We start from the raw sequence: 14,337 nt of genomic DNA on the forward strand, positions 1-14,337 counted from the left end.
GCTCTGGTTGGTGCTCATCTCCATTTCTAAGCCAAAGAGCCGGCGTTGTCCGTAGACACCTCCAAGGTCATGTGGCCAGCATGACTTCATGGAGCACCGTTACTTTCCCGCCAGAGTGGTACCTATTTATCTACTCACATTTGCATGTTTTCAAACTGCTAGGTTGGCAGGAGCTGGGGCTAACAGCAGGTGCTCACTCCACTCCCGGGATTTGAAGTACAGCAGCTCAATGCTTTAACACACTGTGCCACCAGGGGCCCCCAGACTTAATGTCAGGGGAAAACCTTTACCTTTACCTAATCCACTCTGATTTACTTTGTTGGGACCAATGGCTTCATCACATGAGGCAAATTAAGTGTTCTAGGACTTAAGCGATTTTGGAGGAAGTGTCCCGAAAAAACCAAAGGAGCTTAACCAACAGGAAAACATGACGGATGACCCTCAAGCGCAATCAACAGATTCAGTAGCTCCAACAAGTTTTGTGTAAGGATCTATTTGTTGCTCTTGATTTCCTGACACTAGGTTCATTCCCAAGCATTTTATAAGCAATAACATGTTGTGCAGAGACTTGGCTATGGATGTCAAGAAGCTGGGTCATGCAGTCTTCATTGAAAACGACCTTCCTTTGGCCAGCCTGACGCCACTGTGAGCTTCCTGAATGTAACTGAATCAGTAAAGGAAAAAAAAATCTCAGCCTTCTTTCTTCAGGTTATAACATATGACAATAAAAAATGTATAAGCCAAATAACCATGTTTTTGAGAAAGTTCGGATAGATACTCTCTGAGTCATTCTTAAGAGTCAGAATGACGTTGGTTTAGCAGGAAGAAAGGTGCTCCAATAGCATGGAAATGCATTTCTACCAACATAGATAGCCTTATTTTAGGAAGGGGAGAACATTATGTTTCTAAGAACTTATGGAAGGATAAATTGCATTTTCTGACCATGAACATGCAAGTGCCTTGCCTATCTATTTAAGCTTTCTCTAATGGGTTGACTCTGGAGATTGACAGTGGTAATCGAAACTAAGCTGTTCACAAGAACCATTAATTTAATCTGTGCTGACATTTCGCCAAAATGCCTATTTAGGAGAGAATGCCATTTTGGGGGGGGGGGGGGGCACTATAGATATGTCAGTGTCAATTCCGAAAATGACAAGTGTATTGCTTCCTTCTTCTTCTGGAATAATAATTTCTTAGGGCGGAACAGATGTGGAGCATAAAACTAAAGTACTCCTATGCAATAGATTTAAAAGAAAATTGGTACAAAATGATGTACCGATGGTATATGACACCACAAAAATTAGGGACAATGTATAAAAATTTGCAAAATAAATGCTGGAAATGTGGAGATCAAGAAGGTACGTTCTACCATGTGGTGGACGTGCAAAAAGGCTAACAATTATTGGAAAATGGTTCATACAACAGTTCAAGAGATTTTAAAAATTAAAATTCAACTGAGACCTGGACATTTCCTATTGAGTATGATAGGGGAGGAAGAAAAATTGGACAGAAATAAGGACATCTTATTAGTATACATCACTACAGCAGCAAGAATGGTTTATGCTAAAAAATGGAAACAGGAAAAAGTGCCAACAAAAGAGGACTTATTAATTAAAATAATGGACATCATTGATATGGATAAATTAACGTTTTTACTGAAAAAAGTTACAGGAAATAATGTTAGAAGTACAGACTGGAGTCTCTTTAAGGAATACATGAAAATCTAATGAAATAGAATTATAAATACAGCTATTTATGTGTTTGTATATACATATAAAAGAAAGACCCAATAGAAAAGAACACAGAATAGGGGTGAAGAAGGGTAGAAAATGGGAAAAAAATGATAGACAGTGTTTGGAACTACTGCAAAGAATGAAGAATGGAAGTACAGTCGAGTCTCACTTATCAAACATAAACGGGCCGGCAGAATGTTGGATAAGCGAATATGTTGGATAATAAGGAGGGATTAGGGAAAAGGCTATTAAACATCAAATTAGGTTATGATTTTACAAATTAAGCACCAAAACATCATGTTATACAACAAATTTGACATAAAAAGTAGTTCAATATGCAGTAATGCTATGTAGTAATTACTGTATTTACGAATTTAGCACCAAAATATCACAATATATTGAAAACATTGACTACAAAAATGAGTTGGATAATCCAGAACGTTGGATAAGCAAATGTTGGATAAGTGAGACTCTACTGTACAAGTTTCCCTTTATATATACAATTTTTTTGTCTTTTTCTTTTTTTCTTTTCTTTTATTTTTCTTCTACACATTTTTAGATACACAGTTTATTGCCTGCATTCTGGTCTTCCCTGGTAGCCTTTGTTCATGGAAATGAAGTTGGGAGAAAAGTACTTGGGCAAACAGACTTCAGGACTCTTCTTTCTTCTGTATTCCTTTTCATGTTAATATTAAACACACATCACATGTTTTGTACATGAATTAAGGACAGACTTGTGACCCAACCAAAACTTAATCAAGGTTATTAATTACAACATTCACACTTGCCTCCAAAAGACAAAAGAGTTCTTTCTCCCACCTTGGACCTTCCACAGATATGCAAACCTCCCTTGCCTAGTTTCCAATATACAGTATATACTCGAGTATAATCCGACCCGAATATAAGCCGAAGCACCTAATTTTACCACAAAAACTGGGAAAACTTATTGACTCGAGTAACAGGTAACAGGTAACATTGACTCGAGTAACAGGTTACTCTTAGAGTAACAAAGAACAGGTTAAATGTTTTTGAATATTTATATAAAACGGTAATTTAAGATAATAATAAGACTTTAATAAGATAAGACTGTCCAACTCTGAATACCTATATACTCAAGTATAAGCTGACCTGAATAGAAGCCGGCAGGACCGTCACTCGAGTATAAGCCAAGGGGAGCTTTTTCAACCCTAAAAAAGGGCTGAAAAACCAGGCTTATACTCGAGTATATACAGTACCTCACAACCTCTGACGATGCCTGCCATAGATGTGGGCGTAAAGTCAGAAGAGAATGCTTCTGGAATATGGCCATACAGTCCGGAAAACTCGCATCAACCCAGTGATTCCGGCCATGAAAGCCTTTGGTAACACAAAAATTGTGCCATTGCCACTCTTGTTCACTGCAAGCATTTGGCCTCATTTGTTTTATTATTCATACTCAGTCATTTGTGGCTCTCAATCTGAACACAGCAATTATGAAATACTAATTTATGTTTATCCGTGATCTGTGCTCCTTATTTGTGCCATTCAATGGAAACAGAAGTAGGCAGAAATACTTTTCGAGCATTCAAGCTGTCAAAGTAAAACAATCTACATTACACAGGGGTATAAAATCATAGAATCATAATTTTGGAAGAGACCACAAAGGCCATCCAATCCCAGCACTCCCAACAAATGGCCATCTAGCCTCTGTTTAAAAACTTCATACTCCAAGGCAGCATATTCTACTGTTGAACAGCTCTAACCATGAGGAAGTTCTTACTATCAGTGTTGTATGTTTTATTAATTAATTTTGCCAGTCAATTATTTCATATTCATCTTTCCATGTTTTCTGTCTGCAAAAGCATTTAAGCACCTTTCTTTGAATTATTATAATTGATCTAGTGGCAATTTCCTTTAGTGCTATCCAGCCATGTAACGTCTACCTATATGATGAAGACAATTTTACTATTCCCAGATCTCCCTAGATTGCTTCCTCGCCATTGTAATCTGATATAACACCTCTTCTCAGACTAATCTCAGTAGGCAAGTTGACTGTAATAAGGCATATAATGAATACTCACTGAATTCCTCATTTTTGACAAAGAATTGTGCCTCGGTACCTTCAGACACCTTGTAAAAAAGCTGGTGACAAAAGCAGGCCCATGCTTCCTATTGAAATACTGGCTATGCTGGTTAAAATTATTCTTCATTTTAAATATTGCATTGTCCTTTCATTTGCACTACAAATAAGATATGCATAGTGTGCATAGGAATTCGTTCATTTTTTTAAAACTGTTGTCCAGCCCCCCAACAGTCTAAGAGGCCGTGAACCTGCCCTCTGCTTAAAAAGATTGGACTAGATAGACAAGACAGGCGTTTTCTTGTTGCTGTGTATTTTCAAGTCACTTCTAACTCACAGAAACCCCAAAGCAAGATTTAGAAGAGATTGTCCTTTGTCTTCCTCTGAGGCTGAGATAGGGGTTCACTTGCCCAGGTCACCCAGTGGGTTTGGTGTCTGAACCCTTGTCCTCCTTCTGTGCCATTTCTCTTTCTTGTTTTTTTAAATTATTTTTTACAAGCACTTTGCAAAAAAAAAATGGGAAAAATGATTTTTCAGTTAGGGGAACACAGCCGATACCACAGAAACACCGGGACTCAGTGCACAAGGAAGGTCCCAGCAATATGTTGTGATCAAAGGTTACAGGTAACGGGTCCCACACAACCTTGTGTGATAGAAACCATCCTGCTTACATATGGCACAAAGTGTCTAAAACAACGTATAAAATAAACACAAAGTACAATAAAAAATAAAACCACTAGTATATAAAACAACAATTTGAACTCAGAACCGCACCAATAACCTATAGTGTCATCTGTCGTAAAAACATGGTCAACTGTAAACAAGAAGAAAGGAAAGGGATAGTGAAAATTGTAGCTAAGGAACAAGGGAATGTGATAAAAATGCTGTGCTGTATCATAATTGCAGACCATCGGACTAGACATTCTCAAAGGCTTGGTAAGTTGTGTACCTGTGTATGCTGAACACATGAAGGTTGTGAGTAAACCAATTTTTTTTACCAAAGTCTATTTTGTTTCTTGAGTGCATAATACAAAACAAGTTGTTTTATGGGAAAATAGATATATATTTTGGACACTGAAAAACTCTTCTGAAGAACTGCTATTTTTATGCACTGACATGTATTCTCTGTTTCTTAACAGATCAGAGACAACAGATCATTCAATCTAACAACTGAAGCCAATCACTTTGCATAATTGCCAGCTGAGAAGATTATGCTCAAAACAGGTTTTTGGCTCTTCTCTAAAAGGTTATGATCTCTAAAAGGGCATGCTTTTCTAAAATTCAGATCCTGAATCCCTGGCTCTGACTTCTGGATTGACTTCCTGGCTTTGATGTATGGACTTTGTCTACCTGACTGTGTCTATCTTGACTTCTGATGCTGACTTTGGTTTGTACCCCTGGATTCTTGGTGTTTGAACAATAAACCCTGACGACTCCTGGCATCTGACTATTGGACTGTAACCTTGACTATTGTTTGTTGTTGTCCCTGACCTGGCTCTGTAGTGCTCCACTTGTCTTCATTAACTGGACTGTTGACAACTTTGTGTGATAGGGACCATCCTGCTATTGTGCCAGTAGCTGTGTGATAATGTCCTTAATCCTATACTAAAACATCTAGACCACACTGACTCTCTAGAGTTATTTTTTAAAAGTTCATTGCAGCAAGTGTACAGCATCAACATTTACATAATGTACCCAAAGAGGTCTAGAAGTGCAAAACATATGATGGAAACATAACAACAATCATCCAGTGAGAAAAAAAAAATCTGAGATGATTTAGATCAGATTTTTTAATAAGAATGATCACAGCCTGGCATCTTAGGCAGCTCCCCTTGCGTTTATGGGTTGTTGAGTCAACCATTATTCTCCTTTAATGTTTTCATAATGGCATTAGTTACCAAAGAACAATACACTTAATCTGAAAGAGTGACTTGCATTAATGTCATCTCATTTAAATCCCCTGTAAAACAAAGAGAATTATTCCAAAGCACCTGTTTATATTGCTTTTGTTTTATGTATGTATTATAAAGGTCTTCAAACAAAAGTGACACAAACCTGGAAAACAACAAAAAGAATCTACTGATGACTGTATTCCATTAATGGATTGCACTGAGAATGATATTCATTTTTATTGTTGCCTTTTAGATAGGCACCTGTATGTAAATCTACATTATTCTTTAAAGTCAACCACTTTCTTTTTAATATTTGGTCTTTTTCCACCATTGTTTCTTTTACTAAAAGTCAAATTGTATCATCAGTTTGCATTGTTTTTCATACTGAACTTGCCTACAGAAAGCACGTACACTTAGTACTAACGTATATACTCGAGTATAAGCCGACCCGAATATAAGCTGAGGCACCTAATTTTACCACAAAAAAAACCTGGGAAAACATTGACTCCAGTATAAGCCAAGATATCAATAAAATTACATTAACTGAAGCATCAGTAGGTTAAATGCTTTTGAATATTTACATAAAGCTCAAATTGAAGATAAGACTGTCCAACTCTGATCAAATCATTATTCTCATCTTCTTCAATGTAAATGTGCTTATGTATCCTTTTAATAATAATAGAGTAAAATAATACATGTAATAATAATAGTAATTATTATTATTATTATAGTAAAATAATACATGTAATAATAAATAAAAATAATAAATGCAAAAATAATAATAAAAAATCTGAGTGAAATAATAAATGTATTAATAATAAAAATAGAGTAAAATAAATGTAACAGTAGCAACAATAATAGAGAAAAATAATAAATGTACTCATACCAATAATAATAGAGAAAAATAATAAATGTACCATATATTCTCGAGTATAAGCTGACCCAAATATAAGCTAACCAGGACCCTCACCCGAGTATAAGCCGAGGAGGGCTTTTTCAGTCTTTAAAAAAGGGCTGAAAAACTAGGCTTATACTCAAGTATATACAGTAAATTTCTTTTATTGGAAGCTATCAGAATGGATGGTATCTAAAATCTCAGTGTTTAAGATGCTTAATTGGCAGCACATTCTTTGGAGACATTATCAGGGAAGCTACAAAGATCACTTGGCTTATTGAATTCACAACCAGACGTCACGCAGCTTCCAACTGTCAATTATTGTCATTTGTTGTATAATGCATTATTGTTCATTGGCGTAACTCATAATCCAAAAAGGTTGAGTTGATGTCTATAATAGGTCTTCTCATAACTTTTAATTGGTATGATTTTTTTGAATATTTCAATATTCAGATCTAGTCCTTTGTAAAAGCAGGGGAAATCCAATCAGGTCACTCCTGCCTTCTCATCAGGTTTAGTCCTGTGATGTTGCAACTCAAAGGCAGGATCTTAGATCTCATTATGTCCTCCTCCTTCCCCAAGGCTGTGTTGACAAAACGTCCTTCTATCTTTTTTAAAAATTATTTATAATTTTCAAATACAGTGCACAATTAAAAACGGGGATAGGTGCAGATACACAAGGGTAAAAGAGAAAAGGAAAAAGAAAAAACAAAACAAAACAAAACAAGACAAGTGAGGGTATAGAAAAGAAAAGGGAAAACAAAGGGTAAGGGACAGGGGATGGGGGATAACATCATAAGGAATAACATATTTCAGGGAACATCAACATAAAGGGAAATAATCTTCCATTCTTCAGACTTATCATTAACAACACTGTATTCAAACCTTAAATTTCCATTTAAACAAACTATTAAACATATTTCAAATCATTTCTTAAGATATTCTTCCAGTTTGTTCCAATTTGTCCTTCTGGCAACATTTCCTTTTGTTTCTTTCAAAAGGAACGTAAGTTTGTCCATGTTTTGTATTTCTTCTAACTTGTATATCCACAGGTCTTTTTTCGGGATATCCTCCAGTTTCCACATTTTCACAAAGGTCATCCTAGCGGCTGTAGCACAATATGTAAATAAAATATCATCATTTTTGTCCAATTTATTCTCATTGTCTAGGATTCCTAATAGATAATATTCTGGTTTTAATGGGAATTTCATTTGTAAAATTAACTGTGTTTCTTGATGAATCGTTTTCCAATATTTTCTTGATTTTTCACATGACCACCATCTATATATATAAAAGGGTAATGGAATCGCGGCACCATGCAAAACAACAAAAGTAAAGGCCCTCCAACCTCGAAATTTGACAACACAACCCATCATCCACGCCTTAAGGTTGAAACAACAAAAATCACTTCACGCACCTCCACATGGACAGAACCCACAACGCATCATCGGGAGCCATGCCGGAAGGGAGGAAAAGAGAAAGCATAATGGCCGGCCGGCAAGAGGGAAGGCAGGCAATGGGAAAAAGCTGTCCTCTGGGTCCTAGCGCCCGCCCATTATCCGTGGCCAGCCAATATCTCCACAATCTCCACCATAAAAATAATAATAGAATCTTACAGTCACAGAGATAGGAGAGACCCCTAAAGGCCATCCAGTCCAACCCCTTCCTGCCATGGAGAACACAATCCAAACATTCCCAACAGATGGCCATACAGCCTCTTGATAATAATAATACTAATAACAATATCATGGAATCCTAATGTTTGCAGACACCCCTAAGAATCATCCAGTACAACCTCCTTCTACCATGCACGACCACACAATCTAAACACTCCTGACAGATAGCCATCCAATATCTCCACAATCTCCACCATAAAAATTATGAGACAATCCTACAGTCACAGAGATAGGAAAGACCCCTAAAGGCCATCCAGTCCAACCCCTTCCTGCCATGGAGAACACAATCCAAACATTCCCAACAGATGGCCATACAGCCTCTTGATAATAATAATACTAATAACAATATCACGGAATCCTCATGTTTCCAAACAACCCTAAGAATCATCCAGTACAACCTCCTTCTACCATGCAAGACCACACAATCCAAACACTCCTGACAGATGGCCATCCACCCAATATATAATAATAATGATGATAATAAAGATAATAATCATGATGATAACAGCAATAATAATAATAATAATCATCATCATAGAACTATACCATCCAATAGTTTGGAGACACCCCTAATGGCCATCCACCCCAACCCTTTCTACTATGCACCAAGACACAATATAACCATTCACAACACTTGGACAACGTATGCATACTATACAATACTACACAGCGACAAAGACCCACTCTACTCTCACCACTTTCACATTACACAAACAACCAAATACATACTAAACATAAAGACAACCATACAACGTACATTCAATACCACCACTAACTCCACAATTTCTCACCAACACCACCAGACAATGCCACAGCAACGCGTGGCCGGGCACAGCTAGTAAGTGATAGAACGAGCCTTCCTGAGTTTTACATTTCCAACATCTTTTATCATAGTTTTTATACATTAAACCTAATTTTTTTGGCGTATGTATATCTTAGCTTTTTATTCCAAATCTCTTCCCATTCTATTAATTTAATCGATCATCCAATATTTCTCGCCCATTTTATCATACAGTTTTTAATTTCCTCTGTTTCTGTTGCCCATTCTAAAAGTATGGTATAAGTTTTTGAAATTGTTTTCTTCTTGCTCATCATAATTTTGTCCCATAAATTGTCTACCACACTAAAACCTATTTTATTATCCTTATTAAACTGTTCTTTTAATTGAGCAAGTTGGAACCAAGAGGTGCCTGGAAATTTCTCTTTTATTTCTTCTTGTGATTTTAACACATATCCATCTTTCTTTTTAGTCAGAATATCCTTATATCTTGGCCAATTTATCCAACCTAATATATTTCTCTAGTCAGCTTCCAAGGGTGAAATCCACAAAGGAATCTTATTGTTATAAAAACGTATCTTATATTTTTCCCAAATTTTTATTAATGCCGATCTAATAAAATGATTTCCAAATTTTTTTTCAATTTTTCTTTTGTCATACCCAATATATGCATGCCAACCTCATCGTAAATCGATTCCCTCCAGTGCTAGTATATTTTCATTTTCCAGGGTTGCCCAGTCCTTAATCCACTGAAGCGTGCTGGCTTCAAAATATAATTGCATATTTGGTAGACCAAAACCACCTCTTTTTGTTAAGTCAGTCAAAATAGAGTATTTGATTCTTGGCTTTTTATTTCTCCAAATAAATTTACTTAACTCTTTGTTCCATTCTTTAAAGATATTGTTATTCCTAATTATCGGTAAATTTTGAAATAAATAGAGTAGTTTAGGTAATACGTTCATTTTTATAATTGCAATTCGACCTAATAATGAAATGTTTAAAAATTGCCATTGTTGCAGATCTTTCTTTATCTCTTTCCATTTTACCAAGTAAACGTCCTTCTATCTTTCTGCCTTAGCCATTCCTCAAGTGCCATAGTTTTCAGATCTTTTTAAAGTCATGCTTAAAGTAGACTCACTGAAATCAGTGGAACTTATGTTAACCATTGTGTTGTTGAAGGCTTTCATGGACCGAACTACTAGGTTGCTGTGAGTTTTCCAGTATGGCAAGTCCCATTTCTTTCAGTAGTCCTACTATAACTATGACTAATCCAATAGGTATTCAGTAGCTAATATTTAATTTTGACTACTTTGCCCTTTCTGCTATGAGATCATGTGAAAATAGATGGACAGGGTGTCACCAAATTTGAAGGTTATGTTTGGGATGATCTAGCTTGAAATATGGACTATCCAGCATACACAAAACCTACTTCCACTCTCCCCAATTATTTTTTCATTGAATTTTCATCAGATTTGGAGTTCACGGAGTATAGGTTAGGTGGTATACACGAAATTCATTGTGAGGGGATCCTGAGAGGCACCTCAATTATTTTTGCATTCCAACAGAAGTGTGTGGCATATTATTGGAATGGTTTTGATGATATTTTTCAATCTTACCCTAATTATATACCAAATTGATTGAAATTTCTGTCTGCTTGTTACAACATCACAAGCAAATGGTTGGAGAGATAGTCACCAAATTGGGAAAGATGGATGCTTGGGATGGACTGATTTAACATATACACTACGTGGTGCATATGACATTCACCTTAGGTGTCCTGCAAAAGAACCCAATTATTTTTTTCATTAATAAAGAATAGTGTGTTTGGCAGACAGTGAGGAGAACCTGGTTCTCTCAAGGGAAGCTGGAGCTGATAAACCACATGGGGAATGTTTGAACACTCAAAAAAGGAGGCAATCATCCACCAGAGGAATTGAAACCGAACAATCATTACGAGTGCCTAATTATTGGTATTACAGTTAGTAAAAAAAAAAAAGAACTGTATATAAGCTTGTCGAAGACTCATATTGGAAAAACCTAACCCAATGTAAGAACAGAATCATTTCTCAAAATGAGGTCAAAATAAAAAAGCAAGGGGGGGGGGGGCGGACGGACCTCTAAGACACAAAATTTGAAAAATTAAAACTAAGGTTAAGGTAAAATTTTTCCCTGACATTAAGTCTAGTCGTATCCAACTCTGGATTCTCTCAATTTCTAAGCCGAAGAGCTGGCGTTATTCGCAGATGCCTCCAAGGCCATGTGGCATCTACACACATTTGCATATTTTTGAAGTGCTAGATTGGCAGAAGCTGGGGTTAACAGAAGAAGCTCACCCTGCTCCCCGGATTCAAACCACTGATCTTTTGGTCAGCACATTTGCGAAGAGCTAAGAGCGACTAAGGTTCCTTCAGGCAGGGGGGAATCTTTTTATCCCACCGCTGCCACTAATTTGCGAAGATGCAACCACCAAAGACTCAGAGAGGAGACCTTTTTAAATTTTTCTTTCTTTCTTCTTCTTATTCACTTTAGATGGTAACGCAACTTGATTTATAATATATGCGACAGAGGCTTAGATGTTGGAGGAACAATAACAAGTTTATTCAGGCACAGAGTTTATGTTGTTTCTCACTTAGAGGCACTTTTATTAACAGTTACAATACTAGAATGAGGTAAGACAAACTCCCTAAAGTGTCATTTCTTTTACTTAAAGTAGTTAGAACTGCTTCCTCTGCTACTTTTAAACCACAGTCACCCTGTGATATACGATCACAGATTCTCTGTTCCTTACCAGGACACATACTACATTAAATAGGTCACCAAACTTATTTTAAACCGACTCAAAAATGAACAATTGAGTCTCCTTGATCCCCTCAACCTAGGATCAATCTTCCTTGTGCCTCATCAGAGCACAGACTGAATCTCTTTTTTAAACTCTGCACTTTTTCAACAAAATGGCAGTTGGCTCCGCCTACTTCTCCATGGCAACCAGCCTCTGAGTGCTGAGATGCAATAACTGTAATACTTACCCTTTTAAAACACAAACACACAATTAAACATAACATCTGTAAACCAAAAATTCATACTTCATTACAACATTCAGCAGCTCAGTGGTTTAACCCACTGCACCACCGCGGGCTCCAAAAATTAAATTAACATAAGAAAAAAGAGGAGTACAAGAAGGGTTCCTTTCCCAGAGTTTATCTACTTTTGAGATAAAATACACATTTCGCTACCTTTTGTTTTACTGTCTTAGGAAAAAATACAAGTATACCTAAGTTAATGAAGTAAATGTGTTCCTGGGCATTACATTCCCTTTAATGTCATTTTTACAGATAGAAACAACATGGGAAGAATAGGGATAGTTTCCACACCTCAAAAAATAGAAGCCATTCAACATATTTCAGCAAACCTTTTATTCAAAACTAAGATGTACATATCAAATGATATATCCATGTCAGGTGAGCCTTGCACAAGTAAACCAACTCTTTTGGAATATATACAACGAATCACTGTTCTTTTAATAACTTCCACTTTTCTCATCATTTTGATAACAAAACATAGATTTAACTTTTTTTCAATATGCTATTGAGGTCAAGGATGAGAAATGTAAACTGCTGGAGCCGTGGTGAGAAGATCTGCGGTAAAAAAAGGCCATGACTTGCGGGAAGCAGAAGGGAAGAAGGTCAGCTTCTCCCTTCCCATTTCTCCAGCCATCCTTCTTGGTTCTTTTTTAAAATTATTATTTATTATATTTATTTATACCCCCACTTTATCTCTACCGAAGGAGACTCAAAGCGGCTTAACATAAAAGCATTAGCATACAATTTTAAATATACAAATATGCAAACATTAAAACAAAATTAAATAACAACAGTATTAATCACAGTTAAAATATATTTATTTGTTTATTGACAGTATTTATATTCTGCCCTTCTCACCCCGAAGGCGACTCAGGGCGGATCACAATGTACATATACATGGCAAACATTCAATGCCATTAAAAGAACAACACACAGACAGACACAGAGACTATTTAACTTTCCAGCTTCTGGCTTCATGAGAGTATGCTCGATTCTGGCCACAGGAGGAGCTGCTGCTTCATCATCCACTGTGACAATGACTTCTTTTTGATGGAGTACTTCCTCATCCAGCACTCATGCTGCTGGACTTTTTTATGGTGTTATGTAAATTAGAGGAGCCCCGGTGTAAAGGTGCGTTAAAGCACTGAGCTGCAGACCAAAAGGTCCCAGGTTCAAGCCCCAGGAGCGGCATGAGCGGCCGCTGTTAGCTCCAGCTCCTGCCAACCTAGCAGTTCGAAAACATGCCAGTGTGAGTAGATCAATAGGTACCGCTCTGGCGGGAAGGTAACGGTGCTCCATGCAGTCATGCTGGCCACATGACCTTGGAGGTGTCTACGGACAATGCTGGCTCTTCCGCTTAGAAATGGAGATGAGCACCAACCCCCAGAGTCAGACATGACTGGACTTAACGTCAGGGGAAACATTTAAATTAGTTAAATTAGTCTCCCCACATAAGCGGTCCCTAAATTTTTCTACTTGACAGATGCAACTGTCTTTCGGGTTGCTCAGGTAAACAACGAGCTGGGGCTATTTAACAGTCGGGCACTCAATCCGACTCAGGCTTTGAACTCACAACCTCTCGGTCAGTAGTGATTTATTTGCAGTAGGCTACTAACCAGCTGCGCCACAGCCCGTTAAATGTTAAAAACCACAGCACTCCTTTGCTTGATCTTAAAAACCTTCATCTTTAAAAGCCTGTCTGAATAAAAAGGTTTTAGCCTGCCGCCAGAAGGACAACAGTGAGGGGGCCATTCTGGCTTCCTTGGGCAGGAAGTTCCAGAGTTGAGGAGCAGCCACTGAGAAGGTTGTTGGTCTTGTTCCCACCAACCGAGCTTGAGATGGAGGTGGGACTGAAAGAAGGGCCTCTCCTGAAGATCTCAGGGCACTGGAAGGTTGGGGTTGAAGTCAGCCAAATAGCCTGGACCTGAATCTTCTCCTCTCTGTGACTGGAGTCTCAACATAAACTCTGATTGAAGGGGAGAAAGTCCAGAGGGACAAGGGTTCAGGAGAAGGAAGAGAAGGATGGAGTGAAAAGGCTCTCCCTCACCCCATTTTTCCAGCTAACCATTTGAGCATCAGTTGAACAGCAGAAGAAGGAGGCAGGTGGAGAAGGAGGAGGAATCCACCAAGGGCTTGCTTTCCAGCTTCCCTCTTGGACTTCTCCTTACTACGACTGCCCTTGTGCTTTGGGGAGAAGGCCAGAGATTGAAGAGTCAATGGCAAA

The sequence above is a fragment of the Anolis carolinensis genome, chromosome 6 (genome assembly GCF_035594765.1).
Source record: "Anolis carolinensis isolate JA03-04 chromosome 6, rAnoCar3.1.pri, whole genome shotgun sequence".
Lineage (NCBI taxonomy): Eukaryota > Metazoa > Chordata > Lepidosauria > Squamata > Dactyloidae > Anolis > Anolis carolinensis.